The 25,142-nt window shown below is 43.0% G+C and overlaps 1 non-coding gene across 1 annotated transcript; it reads left to right on the top strand.

The window, feature by feature from the left end:
* Positions 1–15,535: 15,535 nt before the first annotated feature.
* On the top strand, positions 15,536–15,608 carry Trnaa-cgc (transfer RNA alanine (anticodon CGC)). The gene has a single exon. It is a non-coding gene; the product is annotated as a tRNA-Ala (tRNA).
* The last annotated feature ends 9,534 nt before the right edge of the window (positions 15,609–25,142 follow it).

Below are 25,142 nucleotides of genomic sequence, written 5' to 3'. Positions count from 1 at the left end.
GTTATTAAACTTCCAAATTATCACAACTAAAAAATTATTGTGCAATGAATATGACGTCATGCAGCGCTGCTGTATGACGTCACATGAAATACATAATAAATTAATAACTCCATCTTTCTCAAAATTCACCAAATGTTGCCCTTTTCAGTATACTACAACAACTTCATAGTACAACATCATGACAGGAAGGTTATTATACACTCCTGGAAATGGAAAAAAGAACACATTGACACCGGTGTGTCAGACCCACCATACTTGCTCCGGACACTGCGAGAGGGCTGTACAAGCAATGATCACACGCGCGGCACAGCGGACACACCAGGAACCGCGGTGTTGGCCGTCGAATGGCGCTAGCTGCGCAGCATTTGCGCACCGCCGCCGTCAGTGTCAGCCAGTTTGCGGTGGCATACGGAGCTCCATCGCAGTCTTTAACACTGGTAGCATGCCGCGACAGCGTGGACGTGAACCGTATGTGCAGTTGACGGACTTTGAGCGAGGGCGTATAGTGGGCACGCGGGAGGCCAGGTGGACGTACCGCCGAATTGCTCAACACGTGGGGCGTGAGGTCTCCACAGTACATCGATGTTGTCGCCAGTGGTCGGCGGAAGGTGCACGTGCCCGTCGACCAGGGACCGGACCGCAGCGACGCACGGATGCACGCCAAGACCGTAGGATCCTACGCAGTGCCGTAGGGGACCACACCGCCACTTCCCAGCAAATTAGGGACACTGTTGCTCCTGGGGTATCGGCGAGGACCATTCGCAACCGTCTCCATGAAGCTGGGCTACGGTCCCGCACACCGTTAGGCCGTCTTCCGCTCACACCCCAACATCGCGCAGCCCGCCTCCAGTGGTGTCGCGACAGGCGTGAATGGAGGGACGAATGGAGACGTGTCGTCTTCAGCGATGAGAGTCGCTTCTGCCATGGTGCCAATGATGGTCGTATGCGTGTTTGGCGCCGTGCAGGTGAGCGCCACAATCAGGATTGCATACGACCGAGGCACACAGGGCCAACACCCGGCATCATGGTGTGGGGAGCGATCTCCTACACTGGCCGTACACCACTGGTGATCGTCGAGGGGACACTGAATAGTGCACGGTACATCGAAACCGTCATCGAACCCATCGTTCTACCATTCCTAGATCGGCAAGGGAACTTGCTGTTCCAACAGGACAATGCACGTCCGCATGTATCCCGTGCCACCCAGCGTGCTCTAGAAGGTGTAAGTCAACTACCCTGGCCAGCAAGATCTCCGGATCTGTCCCCCATTGAGCATGTTTGGGACTGGATGAAGCGTCGTCTCACGCGGTCTGCACGTCCAGCACGAACGCTGGTCCAACTGAGGCGCCAGGTGGAAATGGCATGGCAAGCCGTTCCACAGGACTACATACAGCATCTCTACGATCGTCTCCATGGGAGAATAGCAGCCTGCATTGCTGCGAAAGGTGGATATACACTGTACTAGTGCCGACATTGTGCATGCTCTGTTGCCTGTGTCTTTGTGCCTGTGGTTCTGTCAGTGTGATCATGTGATGTATCTGACCCCAGGAATGTGTCAATAAAGTTTCCCCTTCCTGGGACAATGAATTCACGGTGTTCTTATTTCAATTTCCAGGAGTGTACTTACAAATTATCACAAGTAAAAAATTATTGTGCAATGAATATGACGTCATGCAGCAGCGCTGCATGACGTCACATTCCCAAACAAAACCCAAAAGGGGAGCTGAGAAAGATGTAGTGCGGCGTAGACTGGCCAGAAGGCCTAAAAGTTGAACAATTAACTATGATCGCACAGAAATCATAAAGCTAAATCAGTCGGTCATTAAGACCCGAGGGGTTGAAGAAGGATGAATCTTAATGTTCTGAGGGACGTGAGTCAAGAAGTTTCCCCAGTGTGCTCTACTATATTGTTCGAAATGGCCAGTCGTAAGTGTCTCCCAGTTAAGCCAACTGGGAAACTGTCGTGGAACGGCAACGCCAACTTGTTTCTGTTCCTGATGAAATGCGCATTATTAAGAAAACCCGAACAAACCTGTGCAATAAGAGCGAAGAATCCATCTTCATCTTGAAGAAACGAATGGAGCGCTATCCATAGCCACCGCCACACCAATAGCAAGGTTCGAGAAAAGTCGCGAGCAGAGTTGTAAAACTACATAGGCTACTGTAGACTAAAGGAAGTCATTGTACACTACAGTATTTTTACTAGCAGCTGTGGGAAGTTGATAACGTAACCACACTATCTGTACGTTAGGTGTGTTGCATAGTTATCTTACCTCACATCAATCTTATTTTTCTACGTAAGCAACAGGTCTAGGTTCCACTAGACACCGTCAGTAGTAGGCCAGTCCGCAGCTCGTGGTCGTGCGGTAGCGTTCTCGGGTTTCCGGGTTCGATTCCCGGCGGGGTCAGGGATTTTCTCTGCCTCGTGATGACTGGGTGTTGTGTGTTGTCCATAGGTTAGTTAGGTTTAAGTAGTTCTAAGTTCTAGGGAACTGATGACCATAGATGTTAAGTCCCATAGTGCTCAGAGCTACTTCAACCATTTAGTAGTAGGCCATTTAGCAACTGAATGAGGATAGATAACGAGTCGTGTAAGCTAAAGAAAATTTTTGTTCTACGTAGTTATCCTCTTGTTCATTACATAGAATTAAATAACATTGGCACCAATACTGAAACTGTCAGTGTTTGAATCTGGTCTTACTCGAAAATTGTTGATCTGCAACATCAAGCAGAAGGATATACCAAAAATGAAATGCAAATTTATCATATGGCACTAGAAAATGTAGTTTTCTCAAAAAAGATGAAGTTTAAAAAAAAACACAAAGCAAAAACAGACTAAACATCGCTGCATAATTTCTTCGACTTATTGAAAACACGTATCTTTTATTAATTAACACCTTCCACACTTATCAATTATAGGAGGAATCTCTTGTCTGTGATCATGATGAAGAATGTTCTATCGAGTAGAAAATTGCAACAATAATTATATTTGCTTTAATTTTTGTATGTGTAAACAGTACTTGCTTCAATGTAATTGGCTTGGTTACGTATAAGTGCAGAAGTTACGTGACCAACTAAGTTTAATTACTTATAAAGCGGAATTAATACTGTGTTATTACGTATCGTTACCACCCCACGGGCAGCATTAAGTTGGCAACAGCATTCTAAGTTTCCTTCAGATGGCGATAGCGGTCGCGTGGGATTGAAGAGAACCAATGGTACACGTCTGCTGAGCCACGTCTCCGGCTGCTCGGTACCATGAGCGCCCTAGGTCGGCCGGTGGCAGCCAGACACACTAATTGGAACCTCTTTGCTATGGAACGCAACGCTCACGCCGCCTAATAACGGCTCTGTCTTCATTATTCCTGCTTTAGCACAGAGTGGCTCATGTTTGTTGACATTGAGGTAGGTAGACTCTATTTCTTGCTCATTATTTGTAATGAGTATTCGTACACTCGGAGAAATACAAGTTAAGTAAATCTTCTATATGCTTATTAACTTCTTCGCTAATCATTTCTGCCCCTTTCTTGCTTTCCTATGATGATAGTAGACACGTCACTCTGTAACACACCTCTCTTTACCATTATGTAGGAAGTTGTACCTAACAAATATTTTTAAGAATATAAAATACTCAACAGACAATTATTGAATAATATGCTATTCTAATTAAATGCAAAACAAAATACACAAAGAACAAAGAAATCGTTGTCTCCCAGTTTCTCCCTCATACATTTATTCATGCTTCTTTCCTCAGCTCTGCTACCAATACCACCGATAATCCTACCATTTCTACGAACAACTGTCATTTACTACCAAAGTGAAGTATTGGTAAAGTTAATGCTCATGACTCAGGTAACTTATTAACTGGTTAAATAAGAAACATTCCTGCTCGAATGTTTCCCCACAACAAAGACGCTAAGACTGCAGATAACTAATGTGACACATTAGAAAACTTTAAACCAAATTAGTTTCCCACTCTCATTCCTTTGATATCTTAGCTAATACCTTCTTGGTACTACACAACAGTGCCTCAAATACTCCAATGCCATTGCTCTTATTTTCTTTTTATTCTTATCAGTAAGCTCGTATATTTTTACTCTAAAAGTAGGTAAATTTTCAGTTGTTGTTGTTGTTGTGGTCTTCAGTTCAAGGACTGGTTTGATGCAGCTCTCCATGGTACTCTATCCTGTGCAAGCATCTTAATCTTTGAGTAACTACAGCAACCTACATCCCTTTGAATCTGCTTACTATATTCATCTTTTGGTCTCCCTCTACGTTTTGTATCTTCCACGCTTCCCTCCAACGCTCAATTTGTGATCCCTTGATGTCTCAGAACATGTCCTACCAACCGGACCCTTCTTTTTGTCAAGTTGTGCCACAAACTCCTCTTCTCCCCACTTCTATTCAGTACCTCATCTTTAGTTATGTGATCCACTCATCTAATCTTCAGAATTCCTCGGTAGCACCACATTTCAAAACCTTCTATTCTCTTCTTGTCTAAACTGTTCGTCGTCCATGTTTCACTTCCGTACATGGCTACACTCCATATTCTCCTGCAAAATTTTCCATCTACTCCTTCACTTACAACTGTATTTCAGTCTCCCATGAAAATTAGTTTCTCATCTCCCTTCATGTACTATATTATCCTTTCAATATCCTCAAATACTACTTCTACCTCTTCCTCTTCAGGTTCAGCTTGCCAGGTCGGCATGTATACCTGAACTATTGCTCTGGATGATAGTTTGCTGTCGATTCTGAAACGAACAACCCTATCACTGAGCTGTTCACTATAACACACTCTTTGTCCCCCTTTCTATTCATAACGAATCCTACTCCCGTTATACCATTTTCTGCTGCCATTGATATTAACCGACACTCTTCTGACCAGAAATCCTCGTCTTCCATCTATTTCACTTCACTGACCCATACTATATCCAGATTGAGCCTTTTTTGCATTTACCTTTTCAGATTTCCTAGCTTCCCTACCACGCTCATGGTTCTGACATTCCACGCCTCGTCTCGTCGGACGTTATCCTTTCGTTCATTATTGAATCTTTTTCTCGTCGTCACCTTCCTCTTGGCAGCCCCCTCCTAGTGACCCGAATGGCCAAGTATTCCGCAATCTTTTGCCAGAGGGGAGATGGTTATGATACTTTTTGAATTACAGTCCACATGTCCTGTGGATACACGTTATGTGTCTTTAATGCAGTGGTTTCCGTTACCTTCTGCATCCTCACGCCGTCGATCATGCTGATTCTTCTGCATTTAAGGCCGGTTTCCCACCCTAAGGGCAAGAGAGTGCACTGAATCTCTGTCCGCTCTTCCGCTATCTTTACACGGCCGTTGGCAGAATAAGGGTGACATCTAAAGCCGGAAATCTTCGGCCGCTAATGCTTAACACTAATCAAAATTTAACGAAGACCTTTTCATTACTAACCAAAGACGCTCCCCCTTGATGACGGGTCTATTAATCCTATCCAATTTCTATAACATGGTCCTCAAGTACGTCTCCTTTCCACAGGCCGTCTGAAAACCCCTTCGACATTTATGATTTCCCTGCTTTACTTAGGACTGGTTTTCTATCTGAGGTCGTTATATTCATACAGATGTTCCTCTTCTTTACAAAGATCATTTAGTTTTAGTATAGTATATGCTTCTAAATCCTTAATTTGTCCTCTAGCCACTCCTGGTTAGCCATTTCACAGTTCATGTCGGACTCTAGACGTTTGTATTCCCTTTCACCTGCTTCATTTACTGAATTTAGATTTTTTCCTTTCATCAGTTAAATTAAATATTTCTTATGTTGCCCAGCGATTTCTACTAGCCTTCGCCTTTTTACCTACTTGGTTCTCTGCTAACTTCACTATTTCATCTTTCAAAGCTAACCATACTTCTTCCATTTTTTTTTCTTTCATCTGTTTTTGTCAATCGCTCCACAGTGCTCTCTCTGAAATTGTCTATAACCTCTGGTCCTTTCAGTTTATCCGAGTCCCATCTCCTCAAATTCCTGCATTTTAGAAGTTTCTTCAGTTTTAGTCTACAGTTCATAGCCAATAAATTATGGACAGAGTACACATCTGCCCCAGTAAATGTTTTAAAATTTAAAATGCGGTTCCTAAACCTCTGTGTTATCATTAGATAATTAACTCGAAATCTTCAGGTGTCTCCATGCGTCTTTCACGTATAAAACCTTCTTTTCGTGATTCTCAAACCAAGTGTTAGCTATGATTAAATTATGCTCTGTGCAGAATTCTACCAGGCGGTGTAACCTCTCCTGGAAACCCCTACAAGAATGAAAGTAAACCTATACCAAACATGTAAATGTGAAGTGTAAATAAGACGCGAAAGCTGCGCGGGATTAGCCAAGCGGTCTGGGGCGCTGCAGTCATGGACTGTGCGGCTGGTACCGGCGGAGGTTCGAGTCCTCCCTCGGGCATGGGTATGTGTGTGTTTGTCCTTAGGATAATTTATGTTAAATAGTGTGTAAGCTTACGGACTGATGACCTTAGCAGTTAAGTCCCATAAGATTTCACACACTTTTTTTTTCATTTAAGACACAAAATTATTTATGTCTATCAAAACAAGAGCCAATTTGACAGATAATTGTAAAACCTACAACTCGTTAATATGAGACTTTTTGAACTAAAAATGTGAATAAATCATGTAATTTAGTATCAAAGAATAACTACTCAATATAAATACATTCTTTGTAACCATGGAAATCCTATCTCATTAATGTTGAAAAGACTTGTTTCAAAGATCTAATCCTACTTTGGTCTCTGCTGTTGAAGGATTAATTTGCTCGGCTGTTCCGACGCACTAGGTATTTGCTGTACGTTATTTCTGTTACAATATATGGTAAAAAGTTAACTTGTCCTGTTCTTATTCAAAACCTCTCCTTCGCTGTTAACATATTTAAGTCAAATAATTAATTAGATCTTTCTTTTGTCGTAATGGCTCACAGGTGGCCTATAAGTGGAATTTAATTGAAATATTAAATATTGAGGTCCTTCCTCAATTTAACATGAATATTGATAATAATTTTCGATTTATATCTACAAAGTTCATCTTATCGGAACTTTTACGGTATTGCATGGGTAAACTTAACTGCAGTAGGCACGAAGTCTTAGGTTTGCTTCATGATATCTTTGAATCTACAATTACTTTTATTTCTGTCAAGTAAATGCTTAACCAAACCGACAGCAATGTGATTTAAATGAAATTATTTATAGCGAGTACAAATTCTTACGCTACGCAGTGGGCTATATCGCCTCTCTCTTCGCAACAATTAATTTATTGGGCAATAAAAGTAATATTTTATGGCTACTTTTGATTCTCTTTGAGGTAGTGAAAAGTCCCCTTAGAAAAATTATACAGGACTGTGCTTAAACTGACACAATATTTTTTGGGCCAACTCAATCTGACTTTAAAAAATCCCTACAAAAGAATGGCCCTGAGTAACAATAACCTATACCTTTCATGAATCACTTACCTCACAAAAATCCTCATTACTCGAACTAATGCAATACAGAGATCGCCAATACTACCAGCTAAATAAAAGATTCAAACCACTGAAGGGACCAACTACTGATTGGCATAGTTAGCAAATGAAAGATTTTCATGGTGAAAAAACAATGTATTTACCTTAATAGTGTTCAAAAGTCATAACATATATGATCAGTCCATGATATCCAATATTACAAATTTACTCTTTCTGATGGACACACGTCCAGATCGTCAGCTCTCAAAATTCTGCCGTCTCTCTCCCCACATCCACCACTGCTGGTGGCACACCTCCAACTGCGCAACGCTACGCGCTGTTAACATCCAGCTGCCCAACACTACAATAGCGAACATTACAACAATGCCAACCAGCCACAGACTGCTCACAGCACAGCCAGTGATTTTCATACAGAGCGCTACGTGGCGTTACCAATAAAAAAACCTAAACAGCCTACTTACATAGCCCCCATGCTCACCACAAAAGGTTTTAGAAATTGTTTTGGGCAGTGGCCAATACAGATTTGAAAACAATTTTCGTAATTACAATAACAATGATATCCAATGCACACACTTATTGATACACTGTCGGTCAAAAGCAAAGATTTTTCCCCCAGTCCATAAAGACAGTCCTGATCATTGGTCACAGTATTAATTACAATTTCATGCACAAAGTCTGAGCAGTAAAAGAAAATGCACTCGGAAATAGTGGATTCCCATGCAGTCTTGAAGATGTAGTGTTGTCCTTCCAATGGAAGACAGTGCTGACTCTTGACATGAAGACAGGTAATGGGCCACAACAGGGCAAACCCACAGGAGAGTCAGTCAAAGTTTTGAAGAATATTGGTAGGTCGGTCATCACAGAGTAGACCCACTGTAGTCCTGGTAGAGATTATGGTATTGGTCGGCCATCAAAGGTGCAGACCCACTGCAGTCCCTGTAGAGACGGCCAGCAGTCACCTATTGCGACTGTGCAGGTGCACAGTCACCATCAAAGAGTCTTGCAGACGATATAGCACGTCCTTGAACCACCACTTGTGCACTCACCAATTTTTTTTGAAATGACCTAAGAACCAGCAATGCTGTTAACCAGCCCCTTGCTGAATTATTGACACATGTGCAAACACAGAGTCCAAACTTCTCACATACTGTGCATATACTATGGCCAACAGAAATGTGTGCAGTGAAATGTAACTTACAAGTTACTTAATTTGATGAACTGGTGGCAATTACAATTCTAAATTTACGACATGAGAATACAATTACAATGGTTCAAAAATACATCATTAAAGAACATAACAATACAGAAAACATTTGTATAAATACAGACTTTACAAAAGAATAGAAATAAAGATATACATCAGTGTTACAGGAATTATAACATTAGTAAATAAATAAAATAATGAGAATAGTTTTCTAAACATTAATTTCACACATGAGCATTGAAACATAACAGAATAAATAATGTCTAAACATCTTTACAAAGAACATAACATATTATTTGAAAAATTCTACAACATAAATCTTATTAGCTACACACATAAAGACAGGATAAAGACAAATACACAAGGGCACATAAACACATAGCGGAATAATACAATTGGAAAGACAGGGTTCGTTTTCAGTGTAACATTTTGTACTGCAGTCCAACCCAAATCTTCATTCCATAGATCTTTCCTCTTATTTCAACATTTGTTTCCACCAAAAAAATCCTATCCAAGCATGCTTTCTGTATTTACATGTTCACATATTTCTTACCTCATTATTTATTTTCCATTATCTTACCTCATCATTTATTTCCAAGAAAATCCTACCTAAACCTGTTGTCCCTAAACCCCACTTTTTTGTTCATATCCTCTTTCAAAATACTTTCTTGGCTACACCATTTTCTTATAGCTTCTCAATGCATTTCTTCCAATTCATCACAACTCATTGTCTTATATAGCCTACCCCATCTTAAGCTAAATTAAATCTACTGAGCTCAGATGCATAAACTAAGGGACGAGCCAATGCAGCAGCACAAAATAATTAACACAAACAGCAATGAGAAAAAATGCAAATTGGCAAAGCAAGCAGCATTATAGAAATTAGCAAAGCAAATACAACTAATATGAGGCAATGGGCAGCAACAAGCAAAATAAATCAGTAGTAATACTAGCTTAATACAATGTAAAATTCAGTTGAACTATGCCTGTCAAACATTAGCAGGAAATGCAATAACTTATACCTAAACATGACAAACCCACAAGCAAAAAAAATAGTACAGTGAAGATGGCCATGTCTAATACCTATGTCACATCTTAACACTAGAGTGACGCATCACGAAAATTTACTCTGCAAAAAGTTATCAAATCGTTGACAAAAATTATATATGCAACTCCTGTGAAGTGGAAATGTCTTTTTGTGCTCCCTCGTTTTTTTGGAAGTAGATCATAAAATTATTATTTACTGGATCTGTTGGCATAAAATAACTATATTAGTACATCTATTAAATTTTATTTTAACCAATGCTGCAGTGCAGCTAGAAACTAGATATTAAACAAAATGAGCAATCTCTCAACCAGAAAAACAATAGATGTAAAATGTTTCATCATTTCATTAGGCATTTTAGTAAATATCATAAATTAAGAGTTCCACAGTGTAATCATATGATTTCAAGTTTAAGCATGTCGTATTTGCGATGTTTTCTACAAAGAAATGTCAATAGCGAGGATAATGGCCTCTTTTTTCTACCTAATGGCTTTCTTTTTTCAGGCAGCTGCCACAGCTGGCGGCTCACAATGCATTATGTAAAGGTCACTTAGCTTTCTCACCCAAATATTTACGACAGCAGTTTGCACTAAAGTTTCACAGATGGAAAAATTACAGTAGAAATGCATAGAAACGACATCTTATGAATAGCAGTGTTGTGATACATTCACGCATGGACACACAAGTTATAACTCTTAAAGTACGATTCTTGGTTTCCAACATCCTTCTTCACATAATGTAATTATACCCTCAGGTGTTACAGATTACAGCAATAAAATGAAATGTATCACGGGAAACCTTTGTATCATTGTAACTCAAAAATCTTTAAAAATAAATGTTTCAAGTACACAATTAATCACTCAAATGCGTGTCCTGTAGCGCTAAATGTGTGTCTTGCTCTAAGATAATTCTGTGGAAGTGTCATAGTTATCGTCCTCTGTAAGCAAAGTTCTGCTCAAGTCAATGTACTCACCTCCTCATAAACAAAAGTGAAATGCTTTGCGTATAGATATCTTAGTTATTACGCTTATTGCCATGATGAAGAAAGTACCGTAACGTATTGTTGTGCTACGATAAATACTGTCTCATTGTAGCCAGACCACATAAGTTACTACTAAAACATGTTTTACTTATCAGAAGATTCCGGGTTCGTATCCTGGAAGGGTCGCCATAAGAAACGTCCCCTTAGAAAAATTATTAATGAATGTGCTTAAACTGACGCAATATTTTTTGGGCCAACGCAATCTGACTTTCAATAATCCCTACAAAAGAATGGCCCTGACTAACAATAACCTATACCTTTCATGAATCAATTACCTCACAAAAATACTCATTACTCGAACTAATTCAACACAGAGATCGCCAATACTACCAGCTAAATAAAAGATTCAAACTACTGAAGGGACCAAGTACTGATAGGCATAGTTAGCAAATGAAAGATTTTCATGGTGAAAGAACAATGTATTTACCTTTATAGTGTTCAAAAGTCATAACATATATAATCAGTCGATGATATCCAATATTACAAATTTATTCTTTCTGATGGACACACGTCCAGATCGTCCGCTCTCAAAATTCTGCCATCTCTCTCCCCACATCCACCACTGCTGGTGGCTCACCTCCAACTGCGCAACGCTACGCGCTGTTAACACCCAGCTGCCCAACGCTACAATAGCGAATATTACAACAATGCCAACCAGCCACAGACTGCTCACAGCGCAGCCAGTGATTTTCATACAGAGCGCTACGTAGCGTTACCAATAAAAAAACCTAAACAGCCTACTTACAGTAGTCGCGAGTATGGGTACCGTAATTAAATAATTGCAATCAAAACTGTACCCATTTTTACTAATATTTTTGCCTGCATATCCACATTGATTCTCGTCGGGGTATATGTAACGTACATTTAAAACACTCCGTCCGAACGGGCATTTCAAGGCCCAACTGTACCGACCGGCCACCGTGTCAACCTCAGACCACAGGCGTCACTGGATGCGGATATGGAGGGGCATGTGGTCAGCATACCGCTCTCCCGGCCATATGTCAGTTTATGAGACCGGAGCCGCTACTTCTCAATCAAGTAGCTCCTCAGTTTGCCTCACGACGGCTGAGTGCACCCCGCTTGCCAACAGCGCTCGGCAGACCGGATGGTCATCCATCCAAGTGCTAGCCCAGCCGAACAGCGCGTAACTCCGGTGATCTGACGGAAATCGGTGTTACCACTGCGGCAAAGCCGTTCGCAACCTGCTTTACCGAGTGTGCAAAATATAGACGAATTGTCAATTACGTCTTTACAAACAATCACGACCACATCTTTCGTTACAATCCAAACACTTTAGTATCAGAGATAGAGATAGACATAGATAGATAGATAGATAGATAGATAGATAGACAGAGAGAGAGAGAGAGATTTTTCTTCTCTCCCTTTTCCTACTATCGGATTCCAGTCCGCAATGACCATTAAATTTTCGTCTCCCTTAACTATTTGGTTAATTTCTTTTACCTCATAGTGTCCAAATCCCTCTTCATATATTTATAATCGCCTCCTACTATTCTCGGCTCTAGCTTTACTCCACAGCACGCTAGAAACATTTTTAGATGTGGCCAAATCTTGGAAAACACTGTACACAATATCTGTTTTCTGCTCCCATCGTTAATGACGCTCTCTCACATCAGCATAATTTACTAGAATGAAATTTTCACTCTGCAGCGTAGTGTGCGTTGGTTTGAAAGTTTCTGGCAGATTAGAACTGTGTCGGACTGAGACTGGAACTCGGGACCTTTATCTTTCAATGGCTGTCACCTACAGAGAAAATTTCATTCTGGAAACATCCTGCAATCTGTGGCTAAGTAATGTCTCTGCAATATCCTTTCTTCCGGTAGTGCTAGCCCTTCAAGTTTCGCAGGAGAACTTTTGTGAAGTTTGGAAGGTAGGAGACGAGGTACTGGCGGAAGTGAAATTGTGAAGACGGTACGTGAGTCGTGCTTGGGTAGCTGAGACACAGTCTGCCTTCGGCAGTGACACAGTGCGGACCGTGTTGCCCTCCGGCCACGCTGCGGTGCGCGCGCCTGTTTGTTTACGCCGGAGCAGGTTCGCGTCTGCGATGTTTTGCCCCTAGAACGAGATGGCACACTCGTACAGAAAAACGACTTTCAAGTTCAATTTTGGGAACGAGTATACACAACCAAAGGCACACGAGATTGAACATTTTTTAAGAGAAGAGCTTAAAATCGATCCACTGGAAATGGTGGCAATCGATTAATCGATCGTTTCAAGCGTCGTCTATGTCAAGTTTATCGACGAGGCTCTTTGTGAAAGACTTCTCCATCGATCGCCGAACGGATATCGTTTCTGTCATGCCGACGGGATTGTGGGTGCGGTTACAGTCGCACATGCGCGAATGGGGATACGCACCATACGGGTCTCCGAGCTTCCGTTTGAGGTCCCGTTTGAACTTGTGATCGACGCCTTTCGACTTTACGGCACAGTTCTATCACATGTGACCGAAAAATGGGCGAGTTTTACCACATACTACGTCCTAAATGGGGTGAGTCAAATGCGGATAGAACTGAGAAAGCACGTTCCCTCTTAATTGTATATATGGGGTTGTCGCGCGATTTTAATATGTGATTGACAACCTCGAACTTGTTCAGGGTGCGGAAAAGAAGGCCACGTCCGCTCGGAATGCCGCCATCGTCGTTTTAGTACAAACCCCGCTGGACGACGTTCAGGCGCCACAACAGATGACTGGAATACCGAAGACCTTGGTGGAGGTCCTGAGAGAAGAAGTGAGTGAGATTTCCTACGAACGCCAGCAGCTACACACTACAGAGAACATGAACACCAACGGATGGGAACTCCGACCACAGGTTCAGCCGCAGCAGTCACCAGACCCCATACAAGAGAGGCAGCTGAAGGTCATTCTAGGCTCAACCGTGGTGGCTGCCAGTGCTTTCACCGAGAGCGTGATGGACCAGGCTCAAGACGGAGGATGCGTCATCCAAACAGCCGACGCGGAAGCAAGACAACGGAAACGGCGTTCGTCGAAGAGAAGAAAGAAGCGACGACTGACTTCTGCTGACGATAGCCATAGTCCCGAGGGGACAGTGGACGACAACGACAGTATCGTCCTGCGACCAGTGGATTCAACAGATACCGAGATGACGGTGCAGGAGTTGCACAGCGACGATAGCTTGACTTCTCCTTCTCGTGACCGGAACGCAGCAGTGGAGATGACACCGCTGTCTGTCATCCTTCGGTCGGGTCTGGAAGTATGCTGGGGGACTGGGTGCAGGAAATGGACCAAGAGGAGCAGGATGAAGACACTGGCGCGGCGATCGAAGATAGTCCATGACATGCGCCGGGAGGTGACGTGGGCTGTTGAATAACTTAGTGTGATGAGGAGCGACGGGGGCAACGATGACCGACAACAGTTCGGTTTTCAACACCATCGCTTGATGAATCGCCCCTCCAACTGATGAACACACTTCAGGAATACCGCACTGCAACGATCAACATTAATGGAATTCGGACACAACTTAACCTTCAAATGCTGAAAAATATGTTACACGCCACAGACGTGGATATTTTACTCCTGCAAGAAGTGCGGAGTTCTACGGCTACGACGTACATTATTCATTGCACGATGAGTGTGGATGCGGCGTGGCGATCCTTACCAGGGTAGGCATAGCAGTAGAGGAAGTAATGTCTCTTTCTACGGCACGTGGAATTGCGATCACTGTCGACGGCGTTCGTTTCATCAATGTATACGCGCCTTGTGGCTCCACAAAAAGAACTGAAAGCGCGACCTTTTACACCGAAGAGATAGCACTCTTGTTCGCCTGCCGATATGACAATTATGTAGTGGGCGGCAACTTTAATTGTGTCGTCTCCCAAAAGGATTAAGTACCTCGTTGTGTGCCCTGCATGGAATAGCGCGCTTTGAATACCGAAATAGAGCTTCTGGATAACTGGGAGTTGCAGCATGGTGATAGAAAGGGTTACAAGTATGTTACGGGACCCTCGTCGAGTAGACTTGACAGAGAGTATGTGACGCGCGCATTACGGACGGCGATACCGGATGCCTAAATCTGTCCAGCGGCTTTTACTGATCATATGGCGTACGCCTGTACGATTTCACTAACGTGGCAGAAGATATGCCAGAGTAAGGGTCACTGGAAACTGAATAGAGCACTTTTCATGACGCTGCCTGTCGCCGGTCGATAGAGGAAGTCTGGGAGACCTGCGTTCGCCGCCAACGGACATACACCCCGGTTCTCCAGCGGTGGATCAAATGCCCACAACCAACGTTACGGAGAAAGTTGGTACGGTACGGACAGGATAATTTTCAGTGGAACCGCGTGACGGCGGATTTTTATTTTATAGTTCTGAGGGAGCTGATGACCAAACAACCATCGCCGGAAAGGCACACGGCCATGTACAGTATGAAAGCCAAGTTATTACAGCTGACGAGAATAAGAATGGAAGGGATAATGGTCCTGGCGAGATTGGTGGACGCGGTTGCTGCCAAAGTCCCCTCAATGCACCACGTAGTACGTGAACGCCAACGACGACGAAGGACATTGATCAGGGAAATAATCTCTGAAACTTGCGCAGGTGTTTACCGACTACTTGCGTCAGTACAAGTGAACCACGAGACACTAAATGTTGTCATGCCCGAAATGCCACCACTGGATGCGGAGACTTTCATCGCAGCGATAACGGAGGACGAGCTGACAGACGCAATTGCCAGGGGAGCTCCAAACAAGTCCCCAGGAGGGACCGAGCGAGGTGGTGCAGTGGTTAGCACACTGGACTCGCATTCGGGAGGACGACGGTTCAATCCCGTCTCCAGCCATCCTGATTTAGGTTTTCCGTGATTTCCCTAAATCGTTTCAGGCAAATGCCGGGATGGTTCCTTTGAAAGGACACGGCCGATATCCTTCCCAATCCTTCCCTAACCCAAGCATGTGCTCCGTCTCTAATGACCTCGTTGTCGACGGGACGTTAAACACTAACCACCACCCCAAGTCCCCGGGACAGGACGGCTTCCCAGTTGAATTTTACCGCGCCTTTGCATACCTCATGGGACAGACGTGGATTCAGACGTATAACGAAGTCCTATTACGGCAGACCGAGACACCTGTCGAATTCACGGAGGGTATCATCATCCCAATACCCGGGCAACGCGGTGGCAGAAGGCCAGGAGATTGTAGAATACCAACTCTCCTGAGCTGCGACTACAAGATTTTCTCGCACATCCTTGGGGCTCGCCTGAAGCCTTTAATTTCTGATAGACTCCTCACAGATCAAACATGCCTCGGCGGTAAGAGTAATGTCCATACGGCGCTTGGTGATTACCGAGATATCGTCGCTTTAGCAGTGGCATGCAGACAGTGCAGGGCACTAGTCTTTATTGACTTCGATCATGAGTTCGACAGGGTGGATCATATCTTTTTGCTCTCCGTGATGGGCAGTTTGTGAATCCCACAGGCCTTCATTCTAGTGATCATGCGACTTTTACACGGTGTGTGATCCAAGGTCTCAGTGAGTGGGCGTGGCACTGAATACAATGTCATTTCACGGTCAGTTCGTCAAGGTTGGCCCCTTTCGATATTTTTGTATGTGATGGCGTTGAAACCCTGCCTATATGGTCTACGAAGACGCCTGGAGAGACTGCAGTTGCCACATGTGACCTTTCATTGCCGCGCTTATGCTGACGATGTGATGCTGCTTGCACGGACAGGTGCCGAATTACGTACGGCGTTCGCATGGATACAGCGATACTGGATGGCGGCGGGGAGCGTGCTTAATCTACAGAAGTCACGCTGCATGAATGTCGGTCAAGGATTACGACCGGGTGAGGAAGGCCCGCTCATGTTAGTTATCCCCTTAAATGTTGAGATGTCACGTTCCACTCAAATGTGCAGCGGGCAGCAGCGGATAACTACCGACGCATATTGAAGCTGATGTGGACAATGGTGCTGTTACAGAAATTAAGAGCGTTAGATGTGATTCAGAGGGTGGCCTATGTTAACGTGTACCTAGCACCGAGACTCACGTAGCGCATGTCCTGCCTTTAACGCGCACATTGGCAACGCGGATACAAAAAATGTGTGTTAAATCTTGTGGGACTTTCCTGCTAAGGTCATCAGTCCCTAAGCTTACACTCTGCTTAACCTAAATCATCCTGAGGACAAACACACACATCCATTTACGAGGGAGGACTCGAACCTCCGCTGAAACCAGCCGCACAGTCTGTAGCACCTTAGACCGCTCGGCTAATCCCGCGTGGCACGCGGATACAAGCAGCTTTCGGGGCATACGTGAGTTTGGGACACCTGTTTAATCCAATCCACAACGCTTACGCTACCAGCTGGAGAGTGTGGACTTGGTCTGATGAACCTATATGAAAAGGCACAGGTGCTATTCGTCAGTACGGTTTTTCGACAGTGGCGCAGTCAATTTGGTAGTATTTTGGGTGCGTTGGCCGATGCACTGGCGCCCACTTCAATGGTGCCCCCAGTCAACGTGGGCCATATTTCACCGAAGATGTCACATTTAAAGTTTTCTTTTTTTTTTTTTTTTAGCTTAACTATGTCATGGAAGCCTTCCCAACAACACGACTGCCGACGACGCGATATGTGTACCAAATACTATTGCGCCGGTGCCCCAGGAATATCCCGGAAAAGAAGTACCCAGACACGAACTGGTGACAGATATGGCACATTATACGGAATTATAGACCGTACCCGTGGTCTAGGGGTAGGGGTAGGGTCTTTGATTCATAATCAAAGCGTCTTCGGTCCCGGGTTCTATCCCCGCCACTACCTAAATTTTGATAAATAATCAGCAACGGCGGCCGAAGATTTCCGGCATAGGAAGTCAGCCCCATTCTGCCAACGGCCTTGTCAAAGAGGGCGGAGGAGCGGATAGAGGTTCAGGGCACTCGCTTGTCCTAGGGATGGGAAATTGCCCCTAAAGGCAGAAGAATCAGCAATGATCAACGACATGAGTATGCAGAAGGCAATGGAAACCATTGCATTAAAGACTCGTAACGTGTATCCACAGGACATGTGGCCTGTAATTGAAGAAGTGTCATGATGATCTCTCCATTGGCAAAAGATTCCGGAATAGTCCCCCATTCGGATCTCCGGAAGGGGACTGCCAAGGGGGAGGTTACCATGAGGAAAAGATAGAATAATCAACGAAATGATAACGTTTTACGAGTCGGGGCGTGGAATGTCAGAGGCTTGAACGTGGTAGGGAAACTAGAAAATCTGAAAAGGGAAATGCAAAGGCTCAATCTAGATATAGTAGGGGTTAGTGAAGTGGAAGGAAGACAAGGATCTCTGGTCAGATGAGTATCGGGTAATATCAACAGCAGCAGAAAATGGTATAACAGGTCTAGGATTCGATATGAATAGGAAGGTAGGGCAGAGAGTGTGTTACTGTGAACAGTTCAGTCACCGGATTGTTCTAATCAGAATCGACAGCAGACCAACACCGACAACGATAGTTCAGGTATACATGCCGACGTCGCAAGCTGAAGATGAATAGATAGAGAAAGTGTATGAGGATATTGAAAGGGTAATGCAGTATGTAAAGGGGGACGAAAATCTAATAGTCATGGGCGACTGGAATGCAGTTGTAGGGGAAGGAGTAGAAGAAAAGGTTACAGGAGAATATGGGCTTGGGACAAGGAATGAAAGAGGAGAAAGACTAAGTTAGTTCTGTAACAAGTTTCAGCTAGTAATAGCGAATACCCTGTTCAAGAATCACAAAAGGAGGAGGTATACTTGGAAAAGGCCGGGAGATAAGGGAAGATTTCGATTAGATTACATCATGGTCAGACAGAGATTCCGAAATCAGATAAATGTAAAGACATCGAAAAATATATGATTGCCGGAAGGACAGACTAAGCATACAGGAAAGTCAAAACGAACTTTGGTGACATTAAAACCAACGGTGGTAACATTAAGAGTGCAACCGGAATTCCACTGTTAAATGCAGAGGAGAGAGCAGATAGGTGGAAACAATACATTGAAAGCCTCTATGAGGGTGAAGATTTGTCTGATGTGATAGAAGAAGAAACAGGAGTCGATTTAGAAGAGATAGGGGATCCCGTATTAGAATCGGAATTTAAAAGAGCTTTGGAGGACTTACGGTCAAATAAGGCAGAAGGGATAGATAAAATTCCATCAGAATTTCTAAAATCATTGGGGCAAGTGGCAACAAAACGACTATTCACGTTGGTGTGTAGAATATATGAGTCTGGCGACATACCATCTGACTTTCGGAAAAGCATCATCCACACAATTCCGAAGACGGCAAGAGCTGACAAGTGCGAGAATTATCGCACAATCAATTTAAAAGCTCATGCATCGAAGCTGCTTACAAGAATAATATACAGAAGAATGCAAAAGAAAATTGAGGCTGCGCTATGTGACGATCAGTTTGGCTTTAGGAAAAGTAAAGGGACGAGAGAGGCAATTATGACGTTACGGCTAATAATGGAAACAGGGCTAAAGAAAAATCAAGACACTTTCATAGGATTCGTCGACCTGGAAAAAGCTTTCGACAATATAAAATGGTGCAAGCTGTTCGAGATTCTGAAAAAAGTAGGGGTAAGCTATAGGGAGAGACGGGTCACATACAATATGTACAACAACCAAGAGGGAATAATAAGAGTGTACGATCAAGAACGAAGTGCTCGTATGAAGAAAGGTGTAAGACAAGGCTTTAGCCTTTCGCCCCTACTCTTCAATCTGTACATCGAGGAAGCAATGATGGAAATAAAAGAAAGGTTCAGGAGTGGAATAAAAATACAAGGTGAAAGGATATCAATGATACGATTCGCTGATGACATTACTATCCTGAGTGAAAGTGAAGAAAAATTAAATGATCTGCTGAACGGAATGAACAGTCTAATGAGTACACAGTATGGTTTGAGAGTAAATCGGAGAAAGACGAAGGTAATGAGAAGTAGTAGAAATGAGAACAGCGAGAAACTTATCAGGACTGATGGTCACGAAGTCAATGAAGTTAAGGAATTCTGCTACCTAGGCAGTAAAATAACCAATGACGCCCGCATCTCGTGGTCGTGCGGTAGCGTTCTCGCTTCCCACGCCCGGGTTCCCGGGTTCGATTCCCAGCGGGGTCAGGGATTTTCTCTGCCTCGTGATGGCTGGGTGTTGTGTGCTGTCCTTAGGTTAGTTAGGTTTAAGTAGTTCTAAGTTCTAGGGGACTGAAGACCATAGATGTTAAGTCCCATAGTGCTCAGAGCCATTTGAACCATTAGCCAACCAATGACGGGCGGAGCAAGGAGGACATCAAAAGCATACTCGCTATGGCAAAAAAGGCATTTCTGGCCAAGAGAAGTCTACTAACATCAAATAGCGGCCTTAATTTGAGGAAGAAATTTCTGAGGATGTACGTCTGGAGTACAGCATTGTATGGTAGTGAAACATGGACTGTGGGAAAACCGGAACAGAAGAGAATCGAAGCATTTGAGATGTGGTGCTATAGACGAATGTTGAAAATAAGGTGGACTGATAAGGTAAGGAATGAGAAGGTTCTACGCAGAATCGGAGAGGAAAGGAATATGTGGAAAACACTGATTAGGAGAAGGGACAGGATGATAGGCCATCTGCTAAGACATGAGGGAATGACTTCCATGGTACCAGAGGGAGCTGTAGAGGGCAAAAACTGTAGAGGAAGACAGAGAAACAATAGAAGTTTTTGTGACTTACAAGCAACAGTTGAGACAAAAATGGTGGCCCGTAATTATTTGTCAGATGACTGAATCATTTGTACTTCGTATTTGCTTTTGCATTTTGTATCTTTCTACGTAAGATAACTATGAGATTGTTGGCGTAAGTGGATAAGAACACTAAAAAAAAAAAAAAGTACTCCTCTGCCGAAAGCAAAGGTCCCGAGTTTGAGGCTCGGTCCGGCACATAGTTTTAATCTGCCAGGAATTTTCATAATTTACTGCTTATCATTACTCGTTGATCTATCTGCAATACACCTGTACTACATGCAACTGCAGCTTGTTTCGCAAAGGTTACATTGATTACCAAGCAAATCCCGGGCTCCTCTCATAATATGTCTCATATAATGTCAACTGCTTTCATCTGTTGTTAGTTAGTATTTAATCATTGGTCATCTGTAGTGTACACCTAGTTCTTCCAACGAATACTCCCAACGCATGGCATTGCCTCCATTGTTGGACTGGAGATGCACTGCGTCGATTTTAAAGAGTGTTGGGGACGTACAGAATACCGTCATTAAACCTCTTACCTACTCCACTAGCTAACAGGCAACGGTAGATAATCGCAGAAATTTTATAAGCTGAAGATAATGCCTCTTACTGTCACTGAATTCCGGAACCTACTGGTACGGTGGTAGTAGTGCGTTTTCAGAGTAAGGCTTGGACACAAAACACTATCATGCCACTGTAAATGTTAGATGCACCACAATATGGTAGGCAGCAAACTACAATGACAGCAAACAATAGGTCGGTCAGAACAAGATCAAAATGTCATTTCAAAGTTAATGGTTAATACTTTGATAGTCATCAGTAATCTTCAGTTCCAAGAATGGATCCAGAGTTACCATTTGCCGGCAGATGTGTATTTTCTAGCTGGAGAAAGGCGGGCGTTACATAGTTTTATTGCCTAGATGAAGAATAGGAACTATCCAACTACATGTAAGGTCAGGCATAGGGATATTTTACAAAATGCTAGGAGAAAATGATACTCCTATTGTCCAATTCGACCGAGGCGTGATGTGAGGCATTCAGCTTTTGTAGTCAGTTTAACCTTTGCTTGTGCGCATAGATGATGCTAATTGCTGGATGTCGTTACTACAACTGCTTGGACCAGCCTTGCCAGTTTGCCGTTATAATATAACAGATGCCTGCCATATAACGTACCATGTGTTCTGGACCACAGTCCAACAGCCGTACACTTCCTGGTAACGAAAAGTACTTTAGAAAGAAAGCATGACAATGGTCTGTATGTCTGAAAACAAACTAATATCTAAGAAAGTGACACCGGGATTATTGCTAATATTTCATATAGAAACGCACTGCGTAACACATTAACGGGTCACTTTTTAGTAACTCCGAACATCACAATTGCCTCCCATTGTAATGTAGAGGTTTTACGTTGGGATAAAAGATGGCTACAACCTCCCTCCGGAATGACGCAAAACCGCGGCAGCCTGCGACGTCTGAAATGTTCCGTTCGGTTTCCTGTAAGAGAACCGTGTGACTCCAGCACTGGGCGTGGCCCTTCTGACCTCCACCTTAAAGCTGTCAGAAGACGGGATGAAATGTGGATGAGAGACTGTGTGACACGTTCACGGCGGAGTCAGGCGGAACCGCAGTGAAATTTGGTGTCAGTGTGACGTCATTAACCTACCTTACACTCTCATGAACATCTGTGGTCTGGCCTGTTTACGCATGTGTCGACACCTTTGCTGTTTAAAGCGCTTCCGTGCGCGAGAGTAACGTCGCAGGGTGCCATGATTCTACGCCGTCACAGAAGAAGGTTATAAACACCTTCGAGCCAAATTTAGAACTCCGGCATCGCAATGGGAGGCATTTACGTCGTTCTGAAAGGTCATCCTTTAACTGTGTTACACATTGCAAATTAACTCACTCAAAACAGGTTTCGAAGTAACTACACAATCACTTTACATGTGTCAAACATAGATTAATTTTGTGAAAATAATATCAGTCGTGATGTGTTTTAATTAAAATCGTACTGGCACATCTTACAGGTGTATTTATTACTGAATGTAAATACCACACTGATGCCCACTAGTTATAATTAATGAAAATGTTAATTTACCTTTCAGGCTGTGTAGTATAAAAATTAAAGAGGCCTTTGGAGATAAGAGAACGACTTGTATGAATATCAAGAGCTCAGATGGAAACCCAGTTCTAAGCAAAGAAGGGAAAGCAGAAAGGTGGAAGGAGTATATAGAGGGTCTATACAAGGGCGATGTACTTGAGTACAATATTATTGAAATGGAACAGGACGAAGATGAAATGGGAGATACGGTACTGCGTGAAGAGTTTGACAGAGCTCTGAAAGACATGAGTCGAAACAAGGCCCCGGGAGTAGACAACATTCCATTGGAACTACTGACGGCCTTGGGAGACCCAGTCCTGACAAAACTCTACCATCTGGTGAGCAAGATTTATGAAACAGGCGAAATACCCTCATACTTCAAGAATAATATAATAATTCCAATCCCAAGGAAATCAGGTGTTGACAGATGTGAAAATTACCGAACAATCAGTTTAATAAGCCACAGCTGCAAAATACTAACACGAATTCTTTACAGACGAATGGAAGAACTAGTAGATGCCGACCTCGGGGAAGATCAGTTTGGATTCCGTAGAAACACTGGAACACGTGAGGCAATACTGACCATACGACTTATCTTAGAAGAAAGATTAAGGAAAGGCAAACCTACATTTCTAGCATTTGTAGACTTAGAGAAAGCTTTTGACAATGTTGACTGGAATACTCTCTTTCAAACTCTAAAGGTGGCAGGGGGAAAATACAGGGAGCGGCAGGCTATTTACAATTTGTACAGAAACCAGATGGCAGTTATAAGACTCGAGGGACATGAAAGGGAAGCTGTGGTTGGGAAGGGAGTAAGACAGGGTTGTAGTCTCTCCCCGATGTTATTCAATCTGTATATTGAGCAAGCAGTAAAGGAAACAAAAGAAAAATTCGGAGTAGGTATTAAAATCCATGGAGAAGAAATAAAAACTTTGAGATTCGCCGATGACATTGTAATTCTGTCAGAGACAGCAAAGGATTTGGAAGAGCAGTTGAATGGAATGGCCAGTGTCTTGAAAGGAGGATATAAGATGAACATCAACAAAAGCAAAACGAGGATAATGGAATGTAGCCGAATTAAGTCGGGTGATGCTGAGGGAATTAGATTAGGAAATGAGACACTTAAAGTAGTAAAAGAGTTCTGGTATTTGGGGAGCAAAATAACTGATGATGGTCGAAGTAGAGAGGATATAAAATGTAGACTGGAAAAGGCAAGGAAAGCTTTTCTGAAGAAGAGAAATTTGTTAACATCGAGTATAGATTTAAGTGTCAGAAAGTCATTTCTGAAAGTATTTGTATGGAGTTTAGCCATGTATGGAAGTGAAACATGGACGATAAATAGTTTGGAAAAGAAGAGAATAGAAGCTTTCGAAATGTGGTGCTACAGAAGAATGCTGAAGATTAGATGGGTAGACCACATAACTAATGAGGAAGTATTGAATAGGATTGGGGATAAGAGAAGTTTGTGGCACAACTTGACCAGAAGAAGGGATCGGTTGGTAGGACATGTTCTGAGGCATCAAGGGATCACCAATTTAGTATTGGAGGGCAGCGTGGAGGGTAAAAATCGTAGAGGGAGACCAAGAGATGAATACACTAAGCAGATTCAGAAGGATGTAGGTTGCAGTAGGTACTGGGAGATGAAGAGGCTTGCACAGGATAGAGTAGCATGGAGAGCTGCATCAAACCAGTCTCAGGACTGAAGACCACAACAACAACAGTATAAAAATCGATAGCCATATAAATGAGCTCATGCATGAGGGCTCTATGGTGTACTACATAACATCAAAAATTTCGCTCGTCATAGTGCTACCAACGAAATAATGCAATGTCTCGAATGCCTTTAACGATGTGGAAGACACTACATGATTCAGACAAAGCCCGTTTCATTTACATGATTTTCTAACCTGAAAGCCACTCTGGTCTAGAAACGGGTTATCTATTTTGTTTTTGAGAAATTTTCCAAATGTAATTTCCACTGCTGCCTAGAAACTTATACTTTTATAGCTATAACATCTCCTTCTGTGGGCTTTCCTGAAGAATATATTCATATGACCTTCCTCTCATCGCGTATAAGTTGGTTATCTATATCACACATTTTAAATAGTTGCATCGGTAATTTAAACAGAGTTCTGCGTTCGTGTGTCATATTTCAACTTTGTGTATTCCATGGATGTGGAACGTGTAATTTTCATTGTTTTGACTTCCCCTACTGCGGTTGGTACTTCTCAGTTCTTCTGGCATATTCTTTCAAACTGATGTCTATTTTCAGAATTCACTATAGTAGTTCGCTCAATCTATTTTACTAATCAGCTATACTCCTTCTCACAAATTTCCATTTTACCTTATTCTTCGGTTTTGGAGTATTCTTTTAATCTGGTTCTCCCTGCATATCTTTTTAGTTCCTGAAATTTCGTTCCCCACGAGAAATTTTGACATTACGTGTCTGGAGTAGCCCAACATGGCGGTGGGATATCAATGTGACAGTCGCTCACAAGGCAGCCCGACAACCAGGAGTGATGGTCTGTTGT

The sequence above is a fragment of the Schistocerca serialis genome, chromosome 8 (genome assembly GCF_023864345.2).
Source record: "Schistocerca serialis cubense isolate TAMUIC-IGC-003099 chromosome 8, iqSchSeri2.2, whole genome shotgun sequence".
NCBI lineage: Eukaryota > Metazoa > Arthropoda > Insecta > Orthoptera > Acrididae > Schistocerca > Schistocerca serialis.
Note: the sequence above shows the minus strand (reverse complement) of the source record. Positions and strands in the feature narration are given on the sequence as shown.